Source organism: Schistocerca cancellata, chromosome 4, assembly GCF_023864275.1.
Source record: "Schistocerca cancellata isolate TAMUIC-IGC-003103 chromosome 4, iqSchCanc2.1, whole genome shotgun sequence".
Classification (NCBI taxonomy): Eukaryota; Metazoa; Arthropoda; class Insecta; order Orthoptera; family Acrididae; genus Schistocerca; species Schistocerca cancellata.
In genome coordinates this window covers 127395922-127409974 of record NC_064629.1, presented here as the reverse complement: position 1 = coordinate 127409974, position 14053 = coordinate 127395922, and positions in this window count along the sequence as shown.

The window sequence follows — 14053 nt, the reverse complement described above, 5'->3', positions numbered from 1 at the left end:
TTTGCTTTGATAGAGTTTAATTATCCGATGAAATAATGGAGCTCTTGAATCTAATAATTACAGGTTCGTCTCCAATTCATCGGAAGTTCCCTTGTGATTACCAACGAAACGACACCTCCGTGTAAATTTCCAATTAGAGAATACATATATCATGAAATTCCTTACACACCTTTGATGTAAATGCTCAGTATATATTTTCTTGAGTAGCATACATTATATTTTCAGTCTCTTTCTTCCAGTAATCTCGATAGCAAAATTAAAATTATTCAATGTGGCTATTCGGCACGGAGAAGATCCTAGAAGTCCTCTCAAGACACCAGACAGAATATTACAAAGAGTTATTAGGCGCTCATGGAATAGTAATAGTACTCTACTAATTTGCACATTTATTCTGCGATTATATAGATGGTCAAGTAGGAAACGTAATTCACTCATAGAATAGTGCAGGGATAATTAGTAGAATATAAAGAGATATTACATGCTTTTAATGGACTTTAACGTAATACGTATGTAATTATAAAGAAACCGTTAGTACAGACAAACAGTAATTTAACCTTACGAAACTAGTACTACAAAAAGTTGTTTTCCACCTGACAGTAACAGAATAACAAAAACCTGTAATATACGAGGGGTGTTCAGAAAGTAATTCAACACTTTTTTCTCGGTCAATTTCGGTTTAAAAAAAAAGCAGAGTTTGTTGTTGGACATCGTGAAATATTCGCGCGTCAGCTTCTACAGTTTCATGAAGTTCCGATAGATGGCAACACTATACGTAGCCTTTAAAATGGCGTTTGTAACGGAGGTGCGTTCCAAGCATAGAGCTGTCGTTGAGTTCGTTTTGCGGAAAACCAGAGCATCGCAGATATTCACAGGCGCTCGCAGAATGTCTATGGAAATCTTGCAGTGAACAAAAACACGGAGAGTCGTTGGGCGAGGCGTCTGTCATCATCGCAAGGTCACGCAATCACGTGCAATCTCTCGCGCGCCAGCCGGCCACACACACCTGTGACTCCTGCAAAGTTTGTTGGTTGATTTGGGGGAGGGGACCAAACAGCGAGGTCATCGGTCCTGTCGGATTAGGGAAGGATGGGGAAGCAAGTCGGTCGTGCCCTTTCAAGGAAACCGTCCCGCCATTTGCCTGAAGTGACTTAGGGAAATCACGGAAAAACTAAATCAGGATGGCCGGACGCTTGTTTGAACCGTCGTCCTCGCGAATGCGAGTCGAGTGTGCTAACCACTGCTCCACCTCACTCGGTTGCCATGTTGGAACGTGCGGACAGTCTTATAAGAGGAGATCGACGGATCACGATCAAACACCTGACTGCACAATTGGACGTTTCTGTTGGTAGTGCGGACACACTCGTCCACTAGTTAGGGTACTCAAAAGTGTGTGCTGCTGGGTTCCTCGCTGCCGAACGGAAGATTATAAAGAGCAACGAAGGGCTATCTGTAGGAATATTTTGCTGAATTCCTCCCTCAGGTTTTGATTGAAATATTTCACATTGAGCCGGCCGCGGTGGTCGAGCGGTTCTAGGCGCTTCAGTCCGGAACCGCGCGACTGCTACGGTCGCAGGTTCGAATCCTGCCTCGGGCATGGATGTGTGTGATGTCCTTAGGTTAGTTAGGTTTAAGTAGTTCTAAGTTCTAGGGGACTGATGACCTCAGATGTTAAGTCCCATAGTGCTCAGAGCCATTTGAACCATTTTTTTCACATTGAATAAATAAATCCAAAAACTGTGAATGCTCTACTCCACTAGTTCTAAAGGTAGCCTGAACATCTGGAATTTAGAAAGAATGAAGATTCAGGTTTAACGTCTACTCGACGAAGAGGTCATCAGACACGTGGTACAAATTCAACGTAAACGTACACTGATATACGTTAAGCAATTTAGGGAAATCCCGTAAAAACTGCATGTTTGTGACTTGGTCTTTTCTTGCCATCTTTACGAATGCGAGTCCAGCTTCTTAACGCCTGCGCCACCACGCTTAGTAGAATCTGGAGATGCGATTGTTAGTTGGCAACATCTGCTGCACAACCGGCATTCAAGCGAACGAGCTTGTGCATTGTTACACTCGCAACTGGAGACGCAGGCCACAAAGCCCCGTCCAGCCATCTAGATTTGGGGTTTCCACTGTTTCAAGAGGAGGGAGGAGGTTAGTGTTTAACATCTCGTGGACAGCGAAGTCATTAGAGACGGAGCACAAGCTCGGATTAGGGAATGATGGAGAAGGAAAGCGGCTGTGCCCTTTCAATGGAAGCATTCCGGAATTTGCCTTGAGCGATTTAGGGAAATCACGGTAAACCTAAATCACGATGGCCGGACACCGATTTGAACCGTCGTCGTCCCGAATACAATATTCTAGCCACTCCGCTACCCCACTCAGAACACCCACTCTGAGTCATTTAACATGAAAATCAGAGTAGTCCCTTTTGAATAACAACTACTGTTTTCTCGTCTCATCATCGTCCGATTCCGTCACTAATGTTCTAGACATCAAAGTGAGTTCGCAGGAAATCAAATTTCTCTGATTTTACCGCCCAGATCGTTTCAAGAATTGGGGAATTTTATCATTATACCATTGCGTGATGAACAACGCCGCTACATTTGGATGAGCATTTTCGTGGTGCTCTCGCAGTTGCTAAACGAAACTGCGATCAACTTTCTGATCTTCTTTCGATCTTCTATGCCTCTCCTATCAGTTCCACATCTACATACCGGAGGTGACTAAAGTCATGGGATATTAATACGCGCCTACACAGATGGCGGTAGTATCGCTTCGCCGGCCAGTATGGCCACGCGGTTAAAGGCGCTTCAGCCTGGAACCGCGCGACCGCTACGGTCGCAGGTTCGAATCCTGCCTCGGAATGGATGTGTGTGATGTCCTTAGGTTAGTTAGGTTTAAGTAGTTCTAAGTTCTAGGGGACTGATGACCTCAGATGTTAAGTCCCATAGTGCTCAGAGCCATTTGAACCATTTTGAAGTATCGCTTAATTAAGATATAAAAGGACAATGGATTAGTGGAGCAGTCATTTGTACCCAGGTGATTCATGTGAAACGGTTTCGGTCGTGATTATGGCCGCACGACGGTAATTAACAGACTTTGAAAGCGGAATGGTAGTTGGAACTAGACGCATGGGACATTCCATTTCGAAAATCGAATATTCCGAGATCCGTGTCAAGAGTGTGCGAGAATACCAAATTTAAGGCATTACTTCTCGACACGGACAACGCTGTGGCTGACAGCCTTCATTTAACGACCGAGAGCAGCTGCGTTTGCGTAGATGTGTCAGTGCTAACATACAAGCTTGAAGTCACAGCAGAAATCAATGTGGGACATACGCCGAATGGGCTATGGCAGCAGACAACCGAAACGAGTGCCTCTGCTAACGGGACGACATCCCCTTCGGCGTATCTCCTGGGCTCGTGACCATATCAGTTGGATCCTAGACGACTGGAAAACCGTAGCCTGGTCGTATGGAAAACCGTGGCCTGTTCGGATGAATTCCGATTTCAGTTGGTTAGAGGTGATGGTAGGGTTCGATTGCGGCGCACAGCCCACGAAGTGATGGACCCAAGTTGTCAACAAGGCACTGTGCAAGATGGTAGTGGCTTCGTAATGATGTGGGCAGTGTTTACATAGAATGGACTGGGTTTGCTGGTCCTACTGAACCAATCATTGAGTAAAAATGGCTACTTAGCCATTCATGGACTTCCATTTCCCAAACAACGATGTAACTGTTATGGATGACAATGCACCATGTCACCGGGCCATAGTTGTTCACGATTCATTTGAAGAGTATTCTGGACAATTTGAGCGAATGATTTGGCTACCCAAATCGCCCGACGTGAATTACATAGAATGTTTATGGGACATAAATGCACAGTTCGCGCACAGAATCATGCACCGGCAACGCTTTGGCTATTATGGATGGCTATAGAGATTGCATGGCTCCATATTTCTACAAAGGGACTTCCAACGCCTTGTTGGGTCCGTGCCATGTACCGGGTGGAAAGATATTAGGAGGTACCCCACGATTTTTGTCACCTCCGTGTATATGGTCGCTCCAGTTCACGGGTAAATCTTTCGAGCCTCATACTCCTAACTACAGGGTGATTCAAAAAGAATACCACAACTTTAGGAATTTAAAACTCTACAACGACAAAAGGCAGAGCTAAGCACTATCTGTCGGCGAATTAAGGGAGCTATAAAGTTTCATTTAGTTGTAAATTTGTTCGCTTGAGGCGCTGTTGACTAGGCGCCAGCGTCAGTTGATGCTAAGATGGCGGCCGCTCAACAGAAAGCTTTTTGTGTTATTGAGTACGGCAGAAGTGAATCGACGATAGTTGTTCAGCGTGCATTTCGATCGAAGTATGGTGTTAAACCCCCTGATAGGTGGTGTATTAAACGTTGGTATAAACAGTTTACAGAGAATGTGTGTTTGTGCAAAGGGAAAAGTTCTGGACGGCCGAGAACGAGTGATGAAAATGTAGCACGCATCCAGCAAGCATTTGTTCGTAGCCCAGGAAAATCGACTCGCAGAGCTAGCAGAGAGCTGCAAATTCCACAATCAACTGTATGGAGAGTCCTACGAAAAAGGTTAGTTATGAAACCTGAACGTCAACTACCCGAGGCGATGGATCGGCCGCCAGGCAGCCCGTGACAGAGCACTTCATCACTGGCCTCCAAGAAGCCCTGATCTTACCCCCTGCGATTTTTTCTTATGGGGGTATGTTAAGGATATGGTGTTTCGGCCACCTCTCCCAGCCACCATTGATGATTTGAAACGAGAAATAACAGCAGCTATCCAAACTGTTACGCCTGATATGCTACAGAGAGTGTGGAACGAGTTGGAGTATCGGGTTGATATTGCTCGAGTGTCTGGAGGGGGCCATATTGAACATCTCTGAACTTGTTTTTGAGTGAAAAAAACCTTTTTAAATACTCTTTGTAATGATGTATAACAGAAGGTTATATTATGTTTCTTTCATTAAATACACATTTTTAAAGTTGTGGTATTCTTTTTGAATCACCCTGTATTTTAATGTTATCACTGTTTCCAGTCACTGCTCTCTAATCGTATAATTGAGATACAATAAGTGTTTCTGCCTATTTATCAGTAGTGATCTACGTTTATTAATGAAAAGGATCAAACTACAGCAATTGCAACCAAGAACCCTCAACAATTCGTCTTGCATTTCGGTACAGTTTTCTTCTGTTCATACAGCATCTTCCGAAAACTGCCTCACGGATCTTTCACCAGGTCACTTGTTTATGCCGCGTAACGTAAAAACCCTTGGTATGCTCCCGAAATTACTAGCTCATCCAACGATTTCCCTCAGTTAAGAATTCATGTTGAGTTCTACAATGGTGTGCAAAACTTAAGGACGATAGTGACTTTCACATGATGTGTCAGTGGCAAGTAAGATAGCTCGATGAAACTTGGAGTATATATACAAAGAACTGCTACAGTATACTACAGAAGGCAACTGAAAAAAAAATACGCAGTGAGACGAAGAAAAACGGGGCTTTAGCTCAAAGACAATAATTACACTGAAATCACCGCGATTGATGATGGTCCCCTGGACATTGAAAACGGCGGGGAATGGCCCTTAATGGGGTGCCTGATTACCACGGACGACAATGCGTTGGCCATTGCGGCCGTGCGGTTCTAAGCGCTTCAGTCCGGAAACGCGCGACTTCTACGGTCACAGGTTCGAATCCTGCCTCGGGCATGGATGTGTGTGATGTTCTTAGGTTAATTAGGTTTAAGTAGTTCTAAGTTCTAGGGCACTAATGACCTCAGATGTTAAGTCCCATAGTGCTCAGAGCCATTTGAACCATTTGAACGGCAATGCGTGCTCTGCAACGTGCTGCTATGCTGGTCACAAGGTTGGTAACGGTTTCTTCTCGTAGGACGTTCCATTTCTGCACCAGCACGGTCAACAGCTGCTGGATGGTCGTTGGTGCACGTGAACGTGCTGCAATATGTCTCACAAACGTGTCCCACACGTGCTCAGTGAGATTTAAATCAGGGGTAAGGGTAGACCAGTCCATTCACCGAATATCCTCTTGTTCCACGAGCTCCTCCACTTAGCCAACAAAATGAAACCAGAGCCGAATGCACCCCTCAAAACACGCAGATGGGAATGAAGTATAGTGTCACAGTAACGTTGACGGTGAGTGTACCGTGTTTAAAGATTTGGGGTTCAGTAAGCTCATGCAAGCCCGCCCGGTTAACCGAGCGGTCTAACGCACGGTTTTCCGAAGTGGGAAGGAGCGCCTGGTCCCTGGCACGAATCCGCCCGGCGGACTTGAGTCGAGGTCCGGTGAGCCGGCCAGTCTGTGGATGGTTTTTAGGCGGTTTTCCATCTGCCTCGGCAAATGCGGGCTGGTTCCCCTTTTTCCGCCTCAGCTACACTATGTCGGCGATTGCTGCGCAAACAAGTTCTCCACGTACGCGTACGCCACCATTACTCTACCACGCAAACATAGGTGTTACACTCGTCTGGTGTGAGACGTACCGTGGTGGGGGGTCCACCGGGGGCCGAACCGCACAATAACCCTGGGTTCGGTGTGGGGCGGCGGAGGGGTGAAGTGTACTGCGGTAGTCGTTGTGGGGTTGTGGACCACTGCGTCTGCGGCGGGGACATAGCCTCTCCGTCGTTTCTAGGTCCCCAGTTAACATACAATACAATACCAGCTCATGCAAAGTTGTGCCTCTCCATCCCATAACACCTGGACTACCACAACGATTATGTTCGACAATGCTGGGCATACACTCAGATAGCAAGAGGTGAGAACACGCAATGCTCCCATGAACACTGTCGAACGTGGCATTCCGGAAGTCAAGGAACTTCGAATCAACCTGGGCGCTACTATGAAATGCCTTCTAGACGAACGGAGTTTTGCAAGGTCACAGTTTGCGAAATCCCTATTGACTCTTAGAGAGAGGACCTTCTGTCTCAGAAACTGTCGTAGTACTCGAACATAAAACATATGGGCCTACAGCTTTGCGCATCACTCCAACGACCATGCCTGGAAACGGGAATGATATACATATGATCCCGTGATCTTGAAACGTTGTGTAACTGCTGCTGCAACATGAGCAAGTTATTTCGTCTTCTTTTATACGAGGGCTGTCCAGAAAGTAAGTTCCGATTGATCGCGAAATGTAAACCACAGTGAAAATCAGAACTGTTTTATTTACAACAGTTGGCAGCTACACCGTCCAGCTACTTATTTCTATAGTCGCCGTTCTGACTTAGACATTTGTCGTAGCGTTGTCCCAACTTTCCAATACCCTCATCATAGAACACAGCCGCCAGTGCTGTCCGCCAATTCTCTACGCTGACCTACCTTTCTGTACCAAAATGTCTTCATAGCCAGCGGTTCATGTGAGTAGAGATGAGACTCAGAGGGAGTCAATTACTGGGTGTATTGTGGGTAATCAAACATTTCAAATTGTAAACGATACAGGGGCATCTTCATTGCCCCTGCAGAACGCGGCTGATAATTGTCTTGAAGAAGAAACAGCACGAAAGTTATGTAATGTTGGCTGCATAGCTTCAGGCGAAATTTCTTACCAGGCCCCCGTACTTGGCGGGAGGCACTATTTTCTAGACACCTTTACGCGCTCACTTTGAGCTCAGAAATGAGAAGAGCGACGTGATGCTACGTAGGGTCATACTAGAGACACTGCCCACTTCTGTGCAAAGCTTTATCGGATTTTCATAGTCGTTTCCATTTCGTGACCGATCGGAACTTACTTTCTGGACACCCCTCGTAGAAACATCCTACGCCAAATAACGACCCGTAAACTTTTTCTATGGACTGATTGTATGGGAATTTCTATTTTTTTGCTTCTTGTCTCAGTATGTATCTTTTTGCCTTTCGTCCCACTATTGCTAGGAGAAACTATCATCGTCAGTGAAGACAGAATTCAGTATCTTGGCGCTCTCCGTGTCATCGTCCGCTTCGGTGATGGTAGACTGACTTTGATCCGCTTAATGACTTTACGTAACACAAACATCTTAGTTCTTTTCTTCAGATCGGTAGCTAGAATTTTACTTTTGAATTAAGTAAACAATTTTCGCACTGGTTTTCTTACACTCATTTTGGCTTGATTCTGCTTTGTTTGCCCGAGAACAGAGCGACCTCAATCTAGATTTAGGTTTTTCGTGGTTTCCATAAATCGCGTAAGGCAACTGCCGTGATGGCTTCACTGAAAGGGACATAACTTATTTCCTTCTACATCCTTCCTCATTTCGAGCTAGTCCTCCGTCTCTAATTACCTCTTCGTCGACGGGACGTTAAGCCCTAATCTTCCATCCTTCCTTGTTTTACTTTCGTAGACGAATAGCATTTTCTCAGTATCCTATCAAACTGATTTAACTAGAAATGGCCGTAAGTAAACATTTCAGTTCCAATCTCTGCATAGTGATATACTATATGACCGAAGCCAGTTGTGCCTGTTTAATCGCATAGTCTGAGAGTAAGAGCGTTTCCTACCAAATACTTCCAACATTGCGTCTGATGCTGAGACCATACGTATTCCTGAACTGATTGAGTTTATTTTTAGTTTACCGCGTTATTTAAGTGAGTGAGGTAGGCTGTCATTTAAGTAGCTGACATCTTGTAAAAGCCTTAGATAACGTAGGAAATATTTTAATCAACTTCAACGTTTTCCTCAGTAGCACTGAGATAATCGAATGTGTTATCGGCAAAAACTATGTCTAGTACAACGGAAACTTTTATTGCCGTAAAAAAAGTGAATTCCATCTTCGGTTACTCAATTTCTCATGTATTGAGTCTGTTGATAAATTTGCGCCATTACCACGTATCCTTATTTACAATCGTATTAATGAGGGAATAACGATTGTTCCTTACAATCTGGACGAACTGTGCGTTATTTGGCAGCAGTAATTGCTTAGGAACTTCAGTGTTTACTCCTTTCAGTGATTAAGATTGAATTCCACTTTAAGCACATGTCTTTTGTAGCAGATAATCCTTTCATAATTCTTTTATATTCTTCAGTTGTTTCTCTCGGGTTCTGAAGGATCACAGCGTGGATACAGCTTCAATAGTTTCTAAAATCTTGCTGCTCTGTTCTTGCCTTCTTGACCTTAGATAGATGCTGTTTGCTGGCAAAAGCATTATCGCGCTGATATTTTTTCAGAATAATATGTGGCTCAGCCTAGTCATTATCGTGGCATACGCGGAATGCTTTCGACACTATGTGCTTTTTTTACTGATGTATTTCATTTGCGGCTGAATAAATACCATCAGCATCCTAGCAGAGACAGCTGAACGACGGAAAACACCACGCGCAGTGGAAGTCACGGTTCTAAACGCACAGTAAACAGTGTAATTAAATTTTAACTGATTTTATACAGTCAGTACATAGTAGCGCATTTCACATCTATTCATGGAACATTCCTCGCCACTGTGGCTGGGAATGTATAAGTGCCTTTCATTCATCAACGCTGTTTGAAACAAAGTAAAACGACTTTCTGTATCACAAAATTGATGGAATTACGTAAATTTTCGTTGACCTTAGTTTGGAGGCCCTGGATATGAAGAATTTTAATAAAATACAAAAAAAAAATATTACGGGAATAGTGAAACAATACTCTTCTCCGTGAAACGCGATAAACGTATTACGGTCTTAAAAGCCATTGAGAGGAAACAGTTTCTTTTTGTAAAAATAAAATGTGGGTAGATTCGCAACTATGGAGCTTTAATTGTATGCAATCACTATTCGAACAAACACGGAGTCCATCTTCGGGCTCGGATTACCCGTGACGTGTGCTCTTTACATACGAGTCTTTCTCATTATAGGTACGTAAAACTATGTTAACGTTCGTCATTTAGAAAATCCTAAACCACGCATCGTCGCGTATTTTGCAACAAACATTTCGGTAGCTAAGAGAGAATTCTCATGAATCTGCTCTCAGGTCAATCGTTATTACTTTCATGATCCATGAGTCACTAGTACGAATGTGCGTATCCTTCAGCCCTGAGGGAATGCCCGTCTGTGATCATCTCCACTGTCGCCATCGCTTCATATCTGTAACTGACGCCAGAAACTGGTTTTCCCCTCATTACATAACTGTTGTGTAAGCAACTAGCAAATCAATCATCACTATCTGAGGACGACAGCTGGCGAGTTGACCCCATCATTTTTTCAGACCGCAAACTTTTTTTCCTAGACTGAGATTTAATAAAATAGTATTACACAGCTTATTGAGTTTCTTCTGACAAACGTAATGGTGACGGTGTTGTTTCAGTCTTCAGAGTTAAAACTTTTTATGTAAGAATAAAATTCTTCATTACGTACTGCGTAAACATTATACCACGAATACCCACCAACACAATTCGATACGATGCTGCAGTGCCTGTATTTTTCTAAATGACGATGCAAAGTTCCTTTGGACATGCATTATAATTCAGAATAACACGCGCTGCATTATCGTATTTATCGACCGACACCGAGTAAGCGGCTTTCAAGTAAAATGTCTCTCCTGTACGGGAATATATATGATGGATGTACGAGTGCAGTTTGTAGAGGGATGGTTATTGACGTACGGAATTGGGCTAGCCTTGAGTCGTGCACGGATCGCTAAATGGGAAAGTGACCGCTCGCGATAAACGGGAAATCCGGGCTGGAGTCCCGGTACAGCGCAAAGTTTCACTGTCGTAATTCCATTCTACAGCTGAAGGTTGTCCATATTCGCAATTGCGAATACATTTAATGTAAGACAATTCCAATCTCTTCTACTCCGCAACATACATACTTTTTCGAAAGTTTTCTCTGCATCAAGGAGAGACGACTCTTGGAACACACTACATCATAATGAAGAAAAATTATACACCTTCCAGCTTCATAGGACAGTTAGTGGTGCACCGCCTACAACTACTGTTATTCATCACCATCATAAACAGCTTCCGATAGTGGGATAGGCAAGACTATCTGTTCCAACACTTGGTTTCTCAGCCATGGATTCATGATATACGCAGAAACTGTTGTTGTTGTGGTCGTAAGTCCAATGACTTGTTTGATGCAGCTCTCCTTGGTATCTATCCTATGAAAGCATCTTCATCTCCGAGTAACTACTGTAACCTGCATCACTCTAAATCTGCTTACTGTATTCATCTCTTGGTCTGCCTCTACGATTTTTACCCCCCCTCTCCCCCCATGCTTCCCTCCAGTAGTAAATTGGTGATCCCTTGATGCCTCAAAATGTATCCTACCAACTGATCCCTCCTTTTAGTCAGATTGTACCACAGAGTTCTCTTCTCCCCAATGTTATACAGTACCTCCTTATTAGTTACGTGATCTTCCCATCTAATCTTCTTCTGTAGCACCACATTTAAAAAGCTTATATTCTCTTCTTACCTAAACTGTTTATCGTCCATGTTTCACTTCCACACACGTCTACACTCCAGGCAAATACTTTCAGAAAGGACTTTCTGACACTTAAATGCAAACCCTATGTTAACAGATTTCTCTTCTTCAGGAGCGCTTTTCTTGCCATTGCCAGTCTACATTTTATATCCTCACTACTTCGCCCATCATCAGTTATTTTGCTTCCCAAAATGGCAAAACTCATTTACTACGTTAAGTGTCTCATTTCCTAATCTAATTCCCTCAGCAACACGTGATTTAATTCGACTACATTTCATTATCCTCGTTTTGCTTTTGTTGATGTTCATCTTATATCCTCCTTTCAAGACGCTATCCATTCCGTTCAACTACTCTTTCAAGTCCTTTGCCGTCTCCGACAGAGTCACAATGTCATCGGCACACTTCAAAGTTTTTATTTCTTCTCCCTGGACTCTAATTCCTACTCCAAATTTTTCCTTTTTTTTTCTTTACTGCTTACTCAGTATACAGATTGAATTGCTTCGGTGATAGGCGACAACCCTGTCTCACTCCCATTTCAACCACTGGTTCCCTTTCGTGACCCTCGACTCTTATAACTGCCACCTGGTTTCTGTACAAATTGTAAATAGATTATCGCTCCCTGTATTTTACACCTGCCACCTTTAGAATTTGAAGGAGAGTATTCCAGTCAACACTGTCAAAAGCTTTCTCTAAGTCTACAAACGCTGTGACCTTAGGTTTGCCTTTGCTTAACCTATCTTCTATGAGAAATCGTAGGGTCAGTATTGCTTATCATGTTCCTACATTTCTCCGCAATCCAAACTGATCTTCTCTGAGATCCGCTTCTACTAGTTTTTCCATTTTTCTGTAAAGGATTCGTGTCAGTATTTTACAACCGTGACTTATTAAACTGCTAGTTCGGTAATTTTCACACCTGTCGGCACGTGCTTTCTTTGGAATTGAAATTATTATATTCTTTTTGAAGTCTGATGGTATTTCGCCTGTCTCATACACCTTTCTCACCAGATGGAAGAGTCATGTCATGGCACGGAGATATTACGGTAATGGACTTCAGGAGAAAGCATTTCAGTTAATTATAGTTTTCTTTGTTCTTTTCTTCCGCTCATCCAGGTTTCAAACCTTTATAATGGGATATAACTCTCATCGCATTGCAAATGTTGTGTTCCTTTTTACGTATTTTGGATTCCAAGTGTTGTGTTCATTGCGCAACCGACGTATTTGAATTTATTAACGCTGCATAACTGTTCTAACAATTTGAAAAATCATAGATCAGAAAAGTAAATCTTATGTTTTCCTAAGTTCATAGTTACCAACCACTGACGTGGACTGCAACGGCTGTTTTTGCAAAATTCCATGGACTTTATCTTCTGTGTCGCTATTTTAATATTTTGTGCAGTACATAGGGAATGTAGCTGATGGACTGTTGTCTTCGATTATGATTCGGAAGTTAGCAAATATCAGTGTGTATAGAGACTCAAGGTTAGTTTAATAGACTTCGTGCGAATGCTTACGTTTAAAATCGTGTGGGACAGACTACATCAGTGTAAGTCTTTATGAGGAAGAATGTTCTTCGGATAGTTGTGTTTCATTCTCTTCAGCATTACTTTGTTCATTATATAGGGATTTAGCTGTTTGTGCTATTGTTAGCCGCAGAAGGTTCCTATTTACTCTATTAGAAGGCTTCTTATTATACTGGTGGTGGAATTGAATTACCTTTTGAACGTTAAGAGTAGCTATTTTCTGAGATCCTTTTACTACCAAGTCACAGTTTCTTCCTTCTTTCACTGAACAGTGTTGCTATTATTGTGCTTCCAACTCACATTTAATAAAAGTAGGCAGCATATCTTAAAAGTATAATACGAATATTTTAGAAGTTCTGAGTTTGAAGACACCTACGTCTGTTGGTTTGCAGTTTTTCAAATTTGCTGGGATTCTTCTAATGTTATTTCAACATTACAAGTATTCACTTATTCCATGTTGTCCTAATATTCCCGCTATAATGTTCGATACCACTGCTGATCATAGTACTGTTTGTCCACATGATCTCTTCACCTCAGTACATGCCACGTTCCATCGATGCGCATGCGACAGCAGCGCCATTAGTATGTTCCAAAACGCCGCGAATAAAAACGGGATTTTTCCGGGGCTAATACCGCGAATTCTGTTGGTGACAGAAAGGTAGGGTGCAGTGATTTGGATAGCCCTTGGACTAGGGACCGTTTGTATACCCAACGGAAGGATCAATCCGACTGTAACTATCCGACTGTACAGCGTCAAAGTTTGAATATTACACACTTTCCCTAACTTAGGCAAATGGAGCAAATCGTTTGGTTCTTTTTGCATTAGATATGGTCTGCTTTACATCTGAGAAAGCGCGGAAAGGGCGATTTTCATCATTTTTTTTTTCGCCATCAGCAACGTATATCTGAATAACTAGCAGCAGAAAATTGCTCAAAACCGAGCCGTGAATTTCAAGACGGCTATACACAGCAAATGGCTGAAATTTTTACGATACATTCCTAAAATTCCACTCTCGTACAGACTCGAAAATTTTCTTGATATCTTGATGCGTTTCAGGGGTTCAAAGGTATCCTACTTACACACGCAAAAAACGCACGTTCATAAAGTGGCTTATGGAGAAATATG